Source organism: Cryptomeria japonica, chromosome 4, assembly GCF_030272615.1.
Source record: "Cryptomeria japonica chromosome 4, Sugi_1.0, whole genome shotgun sequence".
NCBI classification, from domain to species: domain Eukaryota; kingdom Viridiplantae; phylum Streptophyta; class Pinopsida; order Cupressales; family Cupressaceae; genus Cryptomeria; species Cryptomeria japonica.
Window position 1 is genome coordinate 639,397,417 of NC_081408.1, and position 12,846 is coordinate 639,410,262.

Below are 12,846 nucleotides of genomic sequence, written 5' to 3' on the forward strand. Positions count from 1 at the left end.
GGATCAACCAAGTTGTTACATTTTAAAACCCCAAAATCCTTGTCAGGGCAGCAACTATACAGAAAGGAAACTATTTTACACAACCACCTTGCAAATGTAAAACCAATTAAAAAATTACATGGGATGATTTAAAATATCAACATTTCCACTTCCATGAAGTTATAGTACAGATTTGCACAGCTACAGTACAAACTGTTATTCAAAAGGAAGGAAAAACAAGGTAAAAACTAGTTTTTTGTTCTTTTCTCATTAGCAAATCTTTTTCATTACAATTTCCAACCATTTCCAAGGTAGAGGAAGGTATTTTTATAGTGTGACAAAGTAGTTATCAAGCCCAGTGTGAAGAGGAGGCTTTCCCAACTACAGTTTGCAGGAAAAATCCCCAAAAAATGACAACTTTGACAACTTTTCAAGCCAAATGACAACTTTTCTTGCTCAAAAGGGTATTTTTGACAATATAGCCTTATTAAATTGTCTAAACAACTTAAAAATTCCTAAAAACACTTAAAAAACATGTTTCAATGCTCTTGAAGGCATTAGAAGACCTTTTTGGCAATTTTGCATATTTTTGCCAAAAATTTTCAACTCAAAGCCTGAAGGGCAAAACTTGATCTCTAGAGCCCAAAAAGAGATCAAAACCACTAAACATGAGACAAAAAGGCTATTACAATTTAATCAACCTAACACAAGTCTTTACAAACATAAAAACATTAAATACTCAAAAATAGGAGTTTTACTCAACTAGGTGCTCCCGTACCACCAGGGTAAAGGGATTTTCCATCTGCTCAAATGGTTAGAAGTCATAAGATAATACACTAATCTGATAACAACACTTAATTCCAAGGCAAATCTGCTTCAATTCCTTTACATCTACAATCACACTCTTCAATTCTCTACTCACTTCTTCGGTCTGGAAAGAATCACCTCACATACATTCGGTCAGTGACAAAAACCTCATACCCTAAGGATCTAGGTTAACAATACAGTCGGTCCAATCCTGACCATTCATACACATTACATAGAGTAAAATAATCTTGAACAAATCTCAAGACGTTCTACATCATTTGTTCTTCACTGCTTCTGGAAGCTGATAACCCATCACGTGCTTTCCACCGTTTACTAAGATTTTGCACATTCCCGAGGTAGATAGAATAAATCTTCTTAATGCAAGATCCTCAAGGAGATTCTTCACGTGCACAAGGCTAACATGGTAGCACGATCTAATCTTCATTTCAATGCTAACTCATCATAGGATGTCATCGATAGAATCGCATAGACTTGGAATACATCAATCGGAAACCCTGAAGCCAAGACTACCAACCGATAGTCATATGAAATGAAACCCGGATACAAAATTTTCATATATCGGTTCACATTCCAACATACCGGTTCACCTTTTCGCATATATCGGTTCATACCATCATACCGATTCACTTCATACCATCATACCAGTTCTCTTGCCAGTTTGCTTACTTCAATATATTGGTTCATACTTTAGCATATTGACATCAATGACAATAGACAATCCCATCATTTCATTAAACTCTACATATATTCCAACAATCTCTCCCTTTGGCATTGATGCCAATACACAAAGATATCTCTACATCTTCTTCCATATAATATGTCTTCAATACTATAGATATCTTCTCTGCTTCACATCTTCTCCCCCTTTGACAACAATGCCAAAGTGGAGGCACAACCATCCAAGGTCTACTATGCTTCTCCCCTTTAGGAGTACCATCCTTCAACACACCAATCCTAAAAATATTTAACAATGCAATACTTAACCGATGTGGAGCACATACCTTTATTTCACCTCTTGAAGGGGAAGCACCCCTAATTCACCTTTTTAATAGGCAAATATAGCCTTTGATAGAGGCTTGGTGAAAATATCTGCTAATTGCTCCTTACTGGAAACATGTTCCAATACAACCTCTTTGTTCTGAACTTTCTCCCTCAAGAAATGATACGTGAGCTCCAAGTGCTTGGTTCTAGCATGCAGTACCGGATTCTTTGAAATATTAATTGCACTTGTGTTATCACAAAATATACTCATTGGTTCAGATATAGGGACCTTGAAACCACTTAGTACATGCTTCATCCAAATTATCTGAGTGCAGTTCATAAATGTTGCTACATATTCTACTTTTGTTGTGGACTGAGAGATACAACTCTGCTTTTTGATCATCCATGAGACTAATCTACTACCAAGAAAGAATGCACTACCAATTGTGCTCTTCCAGTCATCCACATTACCAGCCCAATCCACATCAGTAAATACTTTAAGATTGAAATCATTATTGTATAGATACCACAATCCATAATCTATATTTCCCTTCAGATATCTAAGAATCTGCTTGACTGCTACAGAGTGGGATTCTCTTGGACTTTTCTGAAAATGTGCAACAATGTCCACTACATGTGCTATGTCAGCTCTATTGTGTACTACATAGTGCAACTTACCAATCATTGACCGGTATTCCTTCTCATTCACTAATGCTGAGTCATCTTCTTTTGAAAATTTACAATCGGTCATCATAGGTGTACCAACTGGTTTGTTGTCTTCCATGACAAAGGTCTTCAACACATCTTTGACATACTTGGATTGAGTGATAAAGATACTATCTTTCATTTGTTGAATCTATAGTCCAATTAAGAACTTAATCTCTCTGATTAGTGACATCTCGAATTCCTTCTTCATTTCATTTGCAAACGCATGGCTCATCTTGTCATTTCTATCAAAAATTATGTCATCAACAAACACTTCACAAATTAGAATTTGATCTCCTTCTATCTTTAGATAGATATTGTTATCTTCACTTGTTCTTTCAAATCAAATCTTCACAAGATTGTAGTGTAAATGTTCATACCATGCTCTAGGTGCTTGCTTCAATCCATGCAAGGCTTTATGTAGCCTACATACCATATCACTGTCTTCTGATAGGGCAAACCCATCTGGTTGCTCTATATACACTTCTTCTTCAAGTATTCCATTCAGGAATGTAGATTTCACATCCATCTGATACACTTCGAATCCCTTGAAGGTTGCATATGCAAGTAGCATTTGAACTCCTTCCAATCTAGCTACTAGAGAAAAGGTTTCTCCATAGTCTTCTCCTTCTTCTTGAGCATATCCCTTACATACCAATATTGCTTTGTTTCTTACCATTGTGCCATCTTCATTTAGCTTGTTTCTAAAAACCCATTTGGTGCCAATAACATTTTTGTCCTTAGGTCTAGGTACCAAAGACCATGTACCATTGTTTTCTATTTGGTCAAGTTCCTCTTCCATGGATTTGATCAAGTCTTCATCTTTGTGTGCCTCTTTAAATGTTTTGGGCTCAAATTCAGAAATCATGTAAGAATTCTCTCTAACCTTTCTTCTTGTAAGTATTCCTACATCCTTATCCCCTATGATCTACTTTGGATCATGATGTAGCTTACATGCCTAGGAATGATCTCAACTGATTCCTCTTGCTTTTCCTCTTCATCCTAATCTTCATCAATATCTACTAGTGTAGGAGCAATGTTACTTGTACTTGGTTATTTTGCAATCAGTTCCCAAAAGGTTACATCTGGGTCATCTATCGCTTGATCGTTGTTGATTTCCTCAGGTTTCCCAGAGGTTTCATCAATTCTAACATTGATACTTTCAACAATTCTTTGATTCCTATTGTTAAAACACTTGAGAGCTTTCTCTTGCTGAAATACCCTAGGAATATTCCCTCATCACAATTTGCATCAAACTTGCTCTAGTATTCACTTCTCTTGATATAAAACTTGCTACCAAACACTCTAAAGTATCTTACTACTAGAGTCTTGCCAGTCTAATACTCATAAGGAGTTTTATCCTTACCTTTCTAGATGAGTACACAGTTCATAGTGTAGATTGTAGTGCTCACCACTTCTCTCCAAAAAGTGTGAGAAATCTTCCCTTGAATCAACATCATTCTGGCAGCTTCAACTACAGTGTGGTTGTTCCTTTCTACTAGGCTATTCTATTGTGGATTCTGGGGGGCAGATAGTTGCCTCTTGATGTTGTTCTCTTCATAGTACTTATTGAACTCACTAGAAGTGAGCTTACCTCCTTGGTCAGTTCTAAGGTATTTAATCCTCTTACCACTTTCCTTTTCAACTAGTGCTCTGAAGGCTTTAAACATTCCAAAAGCTTCAGACCTATCTTTCAAAAATATGACCCACATCATTCTAGAGCAATCATCAGTAAGAATCATAAAGTACAAATCTCGTTGAACACTCCTAGTTTTCATAGGACCACACAAATCAGTATGCACAAGATCCAACCAATTATTTGCTATGAAATATTTACCTTTGAAGGTTGAGGAAGACATATTCCCTAGTTGACATTCTCTGCACAAACGATTCTCTAGTTTGTTCAGCACAAGCAATCCTCTAACTGCCTTGATCTTACTAGCCTTCACAATATTATCAAAATTTACATGGTAGAGTCTCCTATGCCATATCCAACTATCATCAAACTTAGCCATTAGATATTGACTGATATTTGTATTTAGCTAAAATAAGTTACCTTTGGTATGCATATCGGTGGCCAATAGTTCACCACTCTTTCCTTTTATTTTGCACACTCCGTCTTTGAATTCCAGAGTGAGTCCTTTATCATTCAGCTGAGCAACACTCAAAAGGTTATGCCTGAGACCTTCTACCCAATACACATTATCAACACTACTTTTTCCATTTAGAGAGATGGACCCTTTGCCTTTTACCATACATGGTGCATCATTACCAAATCTGACTACACCTCCATCATACTCTTCTAGAGACAAAATATTTCTTTGGTCAGTCACCCGTCATGTGGTGAGAACATCCACTATCAATAATCCACTCATTATAATTACCAAAGTGAGAGACAAGAGCCTTCTTGTCTGACACATCTTCCTTAACGGCTACAAACACTATGTCTTTGCTTTCTTCATATTCTAATTCATCATTGATGACCCCTTCATCGACTGCAACAAGATAATTTCTCCTATTTCCTCCTTTGACCTTTTTAAACCTCTCTAGTTTGTCCTTATTATCACTGTTGGGATAGTTGATAGTAATGTGTCCTATCCTATTGCAATAAAAACATTTCCAAGGGAGATTACCTTTGTATTTTCCAGTTCCCTTAGGAAGTCTCTTGGCAAGAAGAGCTTCAAACTTCATTAGGATCTCCTCATCATCCATATCCTTGCTTTTTCTAGATTCACAACTAGTACCAACCTCTTTTCCCCATCTGGTTAATGCAATAAATGCTCTAAAGGCTGAATCAATCTTTTGAACACTGCCATCATAATTTTTTAGCTCATATGAGGTCAACTTAGCAATGATGGAGTTAAGGGATACCTTTGTCTTGTCAATAGATCTCAACTTTTGAATAGTGGCAACACTTATTGCATAGACTAGTAATAAGGATCTGAAAACTTTGCTAACAATGGTGGAATCATCCATTGTACCTCCTACACTCTTGATGTCTCCAACAACAATTTTAATCATTATCCCATATTGTTGAATGGTCTCTCCTTCAACCATCTGCATGTCTTCAAATTTTCCTCTAAGGATTTATTCCTCAACTTGCTTCACATGCTCATCACCACCATAGATAGACTCCAGAGTATCCCATACATCTTTGCAATTGTCTTTATCCTAAACATATATAAACTCAATATCAGATAGACTGTTGATAAGAGCTTCCATCACTTCCCCATTCTCCTAAATTTTTCTTCTTTGATTATTGGTGAGAGTACCGGTAGGGACAACATAAGTATTCTCAACATAGTTCCAACATTGAGCACTCATGCTTTTAATGTATATATTCATTTTGTCCTTCCATATATTAAAGTTATCTCTATTGATCTTAGGACCTTCCCTCTTCATCATTAGAATAGGATCTTTTCCTCAAGTGGTTAAGCTTATAACACAGAGGACCTAGAGGATGCTCTAATACTAATTGATGAATAATGATGAACAGTAAATACCTAGCAGATACTAAGAGGGGGGTGGTGAATCAGTATAGACAAAAACTTCCTTAAACAACTTAAACTGCAAGGACTGCACTAACTGGTAAACATTATCACCAATCTAAATCAAGGCACTACCAATAACACACAGTATGACTGTAAAAAACATAAACTGTTCATCTAGATCATCTTTAGACCTAACATCTCATCTCAACTTCACCTATGCTTAAGCAAGTTAAACATCAGAAATACAACAACCATTGGATTAGCTTGCATTACCTCTTAACAGAAAACACTTAAAACATCACATGAAAAAGCATCACACATAACACACTGATTTTTCACATGGAAACCGAACTGGGAAAAACCATAGTGGGGATGAATACCCACAAGTTGTTCTTGAACTCTTCTAAATTTTTTTATGTTAGGAGCCTAGTTTAGTTAAATACTTTACAACTAGTTCTGTTAGGAACCAATCTTGCTAGGGATCACCTGGTTAAGGGATGGCTAAATATCCGGTTAGAGGTTAAAACCCTATTAAAGGTTTACTTGTCAGAGGATTTAAAGAACTCAATGAATTTTAGTCACCCTATTAAAGGATTTACAAAAATCTTGTTAAAGCTACCTAGTAAAGGAACTGAAGCAGATCTACTGAAATGGTTAGAAGTCAATAGGTAATACATTGATCTAATAATAGCACTTAATGTCAAGGCAGATCTGCTTCAATTCCTTTACATCCGCAATCACACTATATAAATCTCCACTCACTTCTTCGGTCTCGCAAGAATCACCTCACATACATTCATTTGCCAACAACTTCAAAATGAGAATCATCATCAACCTTATAGACAACAATTAGGTTGGTGGCAAAAACCTAAAACCCTAAGCATCTAGGTTAACAATACAGTCGGTCCAATCCTGACTATTCAAACACATTACATAGAGTAAAACAATCTTGAAAAAATCTCAAGATGTTCTCCATCGTTCGTTCTTCACCGCTTCTGGAAGCTAATAATCCATCACGTGCTCTCCACCATTTAGTAAGATTTTGCACATTCCTAAGGTAGATAGAATCAATGTTCTTCATGCAACATCCTCAACGAGATTCTTCACGCACACAAGGCTGACGTGGTAGCACGATCTAATCTTCATTTTAATACAAACTCCTCATAGGATGTCATCGGTCGAATCACACAGACTTGGAATACATCAACCGGAAACCCTGAAGCTGAGACTACCAACCGGTAGTCATATCAAATGAAACCTCGATACAAACTTTGCATATACCGATTCACGTTCCAACATACCGATTCATCTTTTTGCATATACCAGTTCATACCATCATACCGGTTCACTTCATACCATCATACCGATTCTCTTGTTAGTTTGCTTACTTCAATATATTGGTTCATACTTGAGCATATTGACATCAATGACAACATACAATCCCATCATGTCATCAAACTCTGCACATATGCCAATAAAAAGGGGCACTTTATCTTAATGTATCTACAAGAAAAGAAATGCATGAAAAATATGCTCAATCCCAAACAGGAGAAGTGCTAGAAATAAATGTAGAATAGGTTAAGAGAAGCAATCCAATGCAAAGAGAAATTTTTTAGGGGCCAAAGGACCAAGTAATCACCCATAAAGTGAGAAATGGACATAAATAATAAAATACCTAGGGAAAAATTGGGAAGAAATACTAGCAGATCTGGATAGAGGACTTTGAGACCTTTCTGATAATATATAGAAGTCAAAAAATGGAGTTTCTATGACCAATTAAGGCCCTAAAAGTGCGAAATTGAAGTCTAACTTAAAAGACCTGGTAGACAAAATTGGTACAAAATAGAATAAAACCGGGTAGAGATTTAGATTTCTTCTCGAATCATATTTTTAATAATATCTTGTTTGCACAATTTTGACTCCATATGACCAAGTTATTGCCGAAAATTCAATTGCATGATAGTTTGGGCTTGGAAGGGTTGAAGAGTTTTCAAAAACAAAAACTATCTAATTTTTTTTTTTTAAATAGACTTTCTAAAAATAGAAACTTTTCAAAAATAGAAACTTTTTAAACATATAAATCTTGCAAAAAATAGAAATTTTCCTAAAATAAAAAATTTCCAAAAAAATTATGACGCCCATTTTTCTCCAAAACCTAATTGAAAATTTCCCACTTCCAAATCCATGTAGGAAGGCAAAATTGGAGACCTTGTAACACTTTTCTGAAATGAAACCCTTGAAGCTTAAGAAGGGTCTTTTGGAATCCATGCTCTAATACCATGCTGAGTTTAAGATTGATCTTTGATACCACGTTGAATGATTGAACACTTATAGCATGTTGAATTTTGCAACTCAACCTTGCAAAATCAAACAATAGACAAGAACACCTTCCACAAAAAAAATCAACAAGAAAAATATGTCATATTCCTCAAAAGAAAAGATTACATGACTAAATTACAATGCATAATGATTTACTTATTATAGAGAGAACAAGGATGCCCAAAACTAAATTTTGGAGAACAAAACTACAATCATGAAGAACTAAAAAAGCTCAAATCTAGCTAAAATATATTTGGAAAAAGTGTGAACTTAAGAAAAAAAACATAATTAAGGATAAAAAGTAGCCAAGTTTAGCCTAATTTAAAAGGTAATGAAAAAACCTAATTAATTAAATAATTATAGATAATTATCCTAATTACTCTAGTAATTTGTACTTGGGAAACTCACCATTCCTTAATAATATGACCCATCCATGCATCAATCATTGCATTCATTGTTAGGCTTTTAGATCCTCTCTTAGTTAATATTAAACGGGATATTAGAGTAATTGAGATAGCCATTGAATTTATAATTACTAATTAGGTTCCTAATTACTTTGTTAACTAGAGCTCATCTTTGGAGTTTTTTTCTATGTATAGAAAGAGCTAATTATAGGTCATGATTTCTCATTGAATAGGATTAGGACACTTGCCATGAACTATCTTAACCTTTACCTATGATTTCACCTAGATTTTTAGCTTTATACTTTTACAAGAATTCATTATTGCCCATTGTAATCTATCTAATTGAATAACTAAATCAATTACCAATTCAATATGATTTAAATAATATATTTTTCTCTTTAGAAATGATAGGTCTTTTGGTTGTAGGTGATTTCTAAGAGCTGTCAGGTTTACTATCAACTCCAACAAAGTTAAATACACATGTTGTGAAAAAATTCATTTCAAACTTACGAGAGCATAATAATACATTATTTAACTTAATTACTGGATAAATGAGTGAAGATAATGTCAATTGAGGAGTGGAAATAGAATTTCTATACAAATATGGGGTAAGATGGTGTTATATGATAAGACATAAATACATAATTATATCTCATTTAATAATTGTTAGGACCCGAAGGCAACTGAGAAGGGGGGGGTGAATTAGATGTCTATTAATATCAACCCCAATATACTTTAATAACAGTACTGGTGAAACTTAATACACAAATTAGAAAGAAAAACAATATCCACAACACATAACACAAATATTTCTACATGGAAACCCTGTAAGGGGAAAAACCATGGTGGGAAACCTTACCCGCAATCAAATGATACTACTGCAAATAGTATGTGTATACAAATGGGGTTTACACATGCAGATAGGCCAACTGCCTAGAGTTCACTGCTCAATCACAAAATGAGAGTCACACTAACTACAATTGGATGATTAAATCCAATGATAATGTACTGCTCAAAGTAGCATCTCTAATGTTGGATTCGGTACTAGTTAAGCTCTTATTGTCTTCTTCAAAACTTCCTTGAGTCTTTAAATGATGTCTATGTGAGTAGCTATTCTTATATTCACATATACCGAATATCACAACCTTATAATACCTTATCTCATCTCTTATATCAATATCACAATTGAGATCTTACATATATACCAAAACCTAAGACCACAAATGTGTATGTCGGCTTACTAAGAATAATATAATAAAATTTATTACAAGTAAGTCAAGATGCGATGCATCATATCGAATCAACAACAATATTAATTGATTAAACTATCTCCATAACGTGTCGTGCTGATCTGGAATAGATAATGCTTGCCAGTCCATAACCTAGACCCATTTGTCGGTAAACAACAAATATATCAACCCGATTAGACCAATACCTAAATCATCAAAACCAAGTGTCCAAACCATGTCTTTGACATAACAAGTGATCTCCAGATGATAAAAATTCATCCTTAGTGTCGGTAAACAATGTAACATGTCGGTGATCCAGATACCGCTGACTACGCATAAGTTACTGAACATGGTGGTGAACATAATGTTGTAGTTCAAGATAACCAAAGATCTCCAGAAGGATAAGTGTTGATAAGTGTTGACATTTATGAGAAAACCAATGCAACATATCCATAATACCAACAACCTCCCCCTTTGGAATTGATGGCAACACAAGATGGAAAAACCATCTAAGTGCCAAAGCAAAAATGCCAGTAAACCAAAAACCAATAATCTCTAGAATAGATCAATACCAGAAATTAAAATACAAATACACAGAGTAACAATCTCTCCCCTAATGAATAATCTCTCCTCAAAAGATAATGTGTTTTTCCATAGATATCTCTCCCCCTTTGACATCAAATGCCAAACCAATACAAATATGACATACAACCAGTTCATAGAACCAATTACAAATACCAACTTGTCCAACTACTCCCCTTAAGAAGTAGCTCTCCTCCATCAAAGATGGTAAAAGGTTTCTCTGTAAATTCTGTCAGTTTAATTCCAAGCATCAACTGTCTAAGTCTCTACCAGTGAGGGTATCACCCCAATCTGTTCTTTGAGATATTAAAAAGTTTCCTTAGGAAAAGGCTTAGTAAAGATGTCTGCAATCTGCTCTTTAGTATTCACATAAACCAATCTTACTTCATTTGCTTCTACATTCTCTTTTACAAAATTACATTTGATAGAAACATGTTTAGTTTTGGAGTGAAATACCAGATTCTTAGATATATCAATTATTGTTGAATTATCACAATAGATGATTATAGGTTCTTTGCATTTTACCTTTTTGTCCTTCAACATTTGTTTAATCCATAATACCTGAGTACAATTAGTTGCTGCTACAACATATTTTGATTCTATTGTTGATAATGATGTACAACTCCATTTTTTGGTCAACCATGAAATCAATCTGCTACCAAGAAAGATTGCCTTGCCGGTGGTGCTCTTTTTGTCATCTACATCTCCTACCCAATTAACATTAGTGTATACACATAAATCAAAATTTTCATCTTTAGGATACCATAAACCAAAATTTTTTGTGCCTTGTAAATATCAAAAAATCCTTTTTACTGTTGATTCATGATTTTCTTTAGGATTACTCTAAAATCTTGAAACAATACACACTGCATTCATTATATCAGGTCTTGTTTGTGAAAAATATAGTAAACCTCCAATCATAGATATGTATCTTGTCGGATTAACAAGAGCTAAATCATCTTCCAATGATAGTTTATCAGTTGTAGTCATAGGAGTACTTACCGGTTTAGAGTTTTCCATACTAAATTTCTTCAGTAATTCCTTCAAATACTTTGATTGACATAAAAATATACATTTATCAATCTAAGAAATCTGCAATCCTAAAAAGAATTTTCTCTCCTCAATCATAGACATTTCAAATTCTTCCTACATCTTGTTAGAAAAGTCTTTACACAATCCATCTTCTCCTCCAAAAATGAAGTGATCAACAAAAACTTCAATAACCAAAATGTCTTCATTACTCACTTTGAAATATAAGTTGTTGTCAGCATTACCTTTAGTGTAAGCAATCTTCATAAGATATTTGTCCAATCTAGCATACCAAGCTCTAGGAGCTTGCTTCAATCTATATAAAACTTTTCTTTAACCTCGAAACCATATCTTTATCATTTGTTAATGAAAATACATCAGCTTGTTCAATGTAAACTTCTTCTTCAAGATCACCATTCAAAAATGCACATTTAACATCCATTTCATATACTTTATATTGTTTGTGTGCTGCAAATGCAAGATAGAATCTGACTACCTCAATTCTAGCTACCGATGCAAAGGTTTCATTGTAATCAATTCCCTCTTTTTGTGAATATCCCTTACATAGTAGTCTTTCTTTGTTTCTGATTACCTTACCATCCTCATTAAGTTTATTTCTAAATACCCATTTAGTTCCAATTACATTTTTTTTTTTAGGTCGGGGAATCAATATCCATGTATTGTTATTTTCAATTTGTTCCAATTCATCTTCCATAGCCTTAATCCAATGTTTATCTTCACATGCCTCAATGACAGATGCTGGTTCAATTTGAGAAATTAAACATACCTCTTGATTTTCCAATCTTCCTCTTGTCACAACTCCTTGATACTTATTCTGAATTATCTGACTTTTAGAGTGATTCAATATTACATACTTGGGTGTGTTCACTTGTCGTTGTTCTTCAGTCACTATGGAATTCTCTAACGATGCCAGTGTGAATGGATGAATATTATGTATAGGTGCATTTGGTATAGGTTCATTTGTGATTATCTCAATTGCCGATTTCAGAGTCCATAGACCTTGAATTTCTTCTAAAATATTCATCAATCTTCACATTTTCACTCTCAATGATTTTTTTCAATCTCTTATTAAAGCATCTATATGCTTTTCTTTTAGATGAATACCCAAGAAATATTCCTTCATCACTTCTAGGATAAAATTTACCAATATACTCATCTCTCCTAATGTAAAATTTTCTTCCAAATATTCTTAAGTACTTAAGAGTAGAAATATTACCAAACCATAGTTCATAGGGTGTCTTATCAGTTTCAACTTTGATGTGAACTCTATTAAAGGTG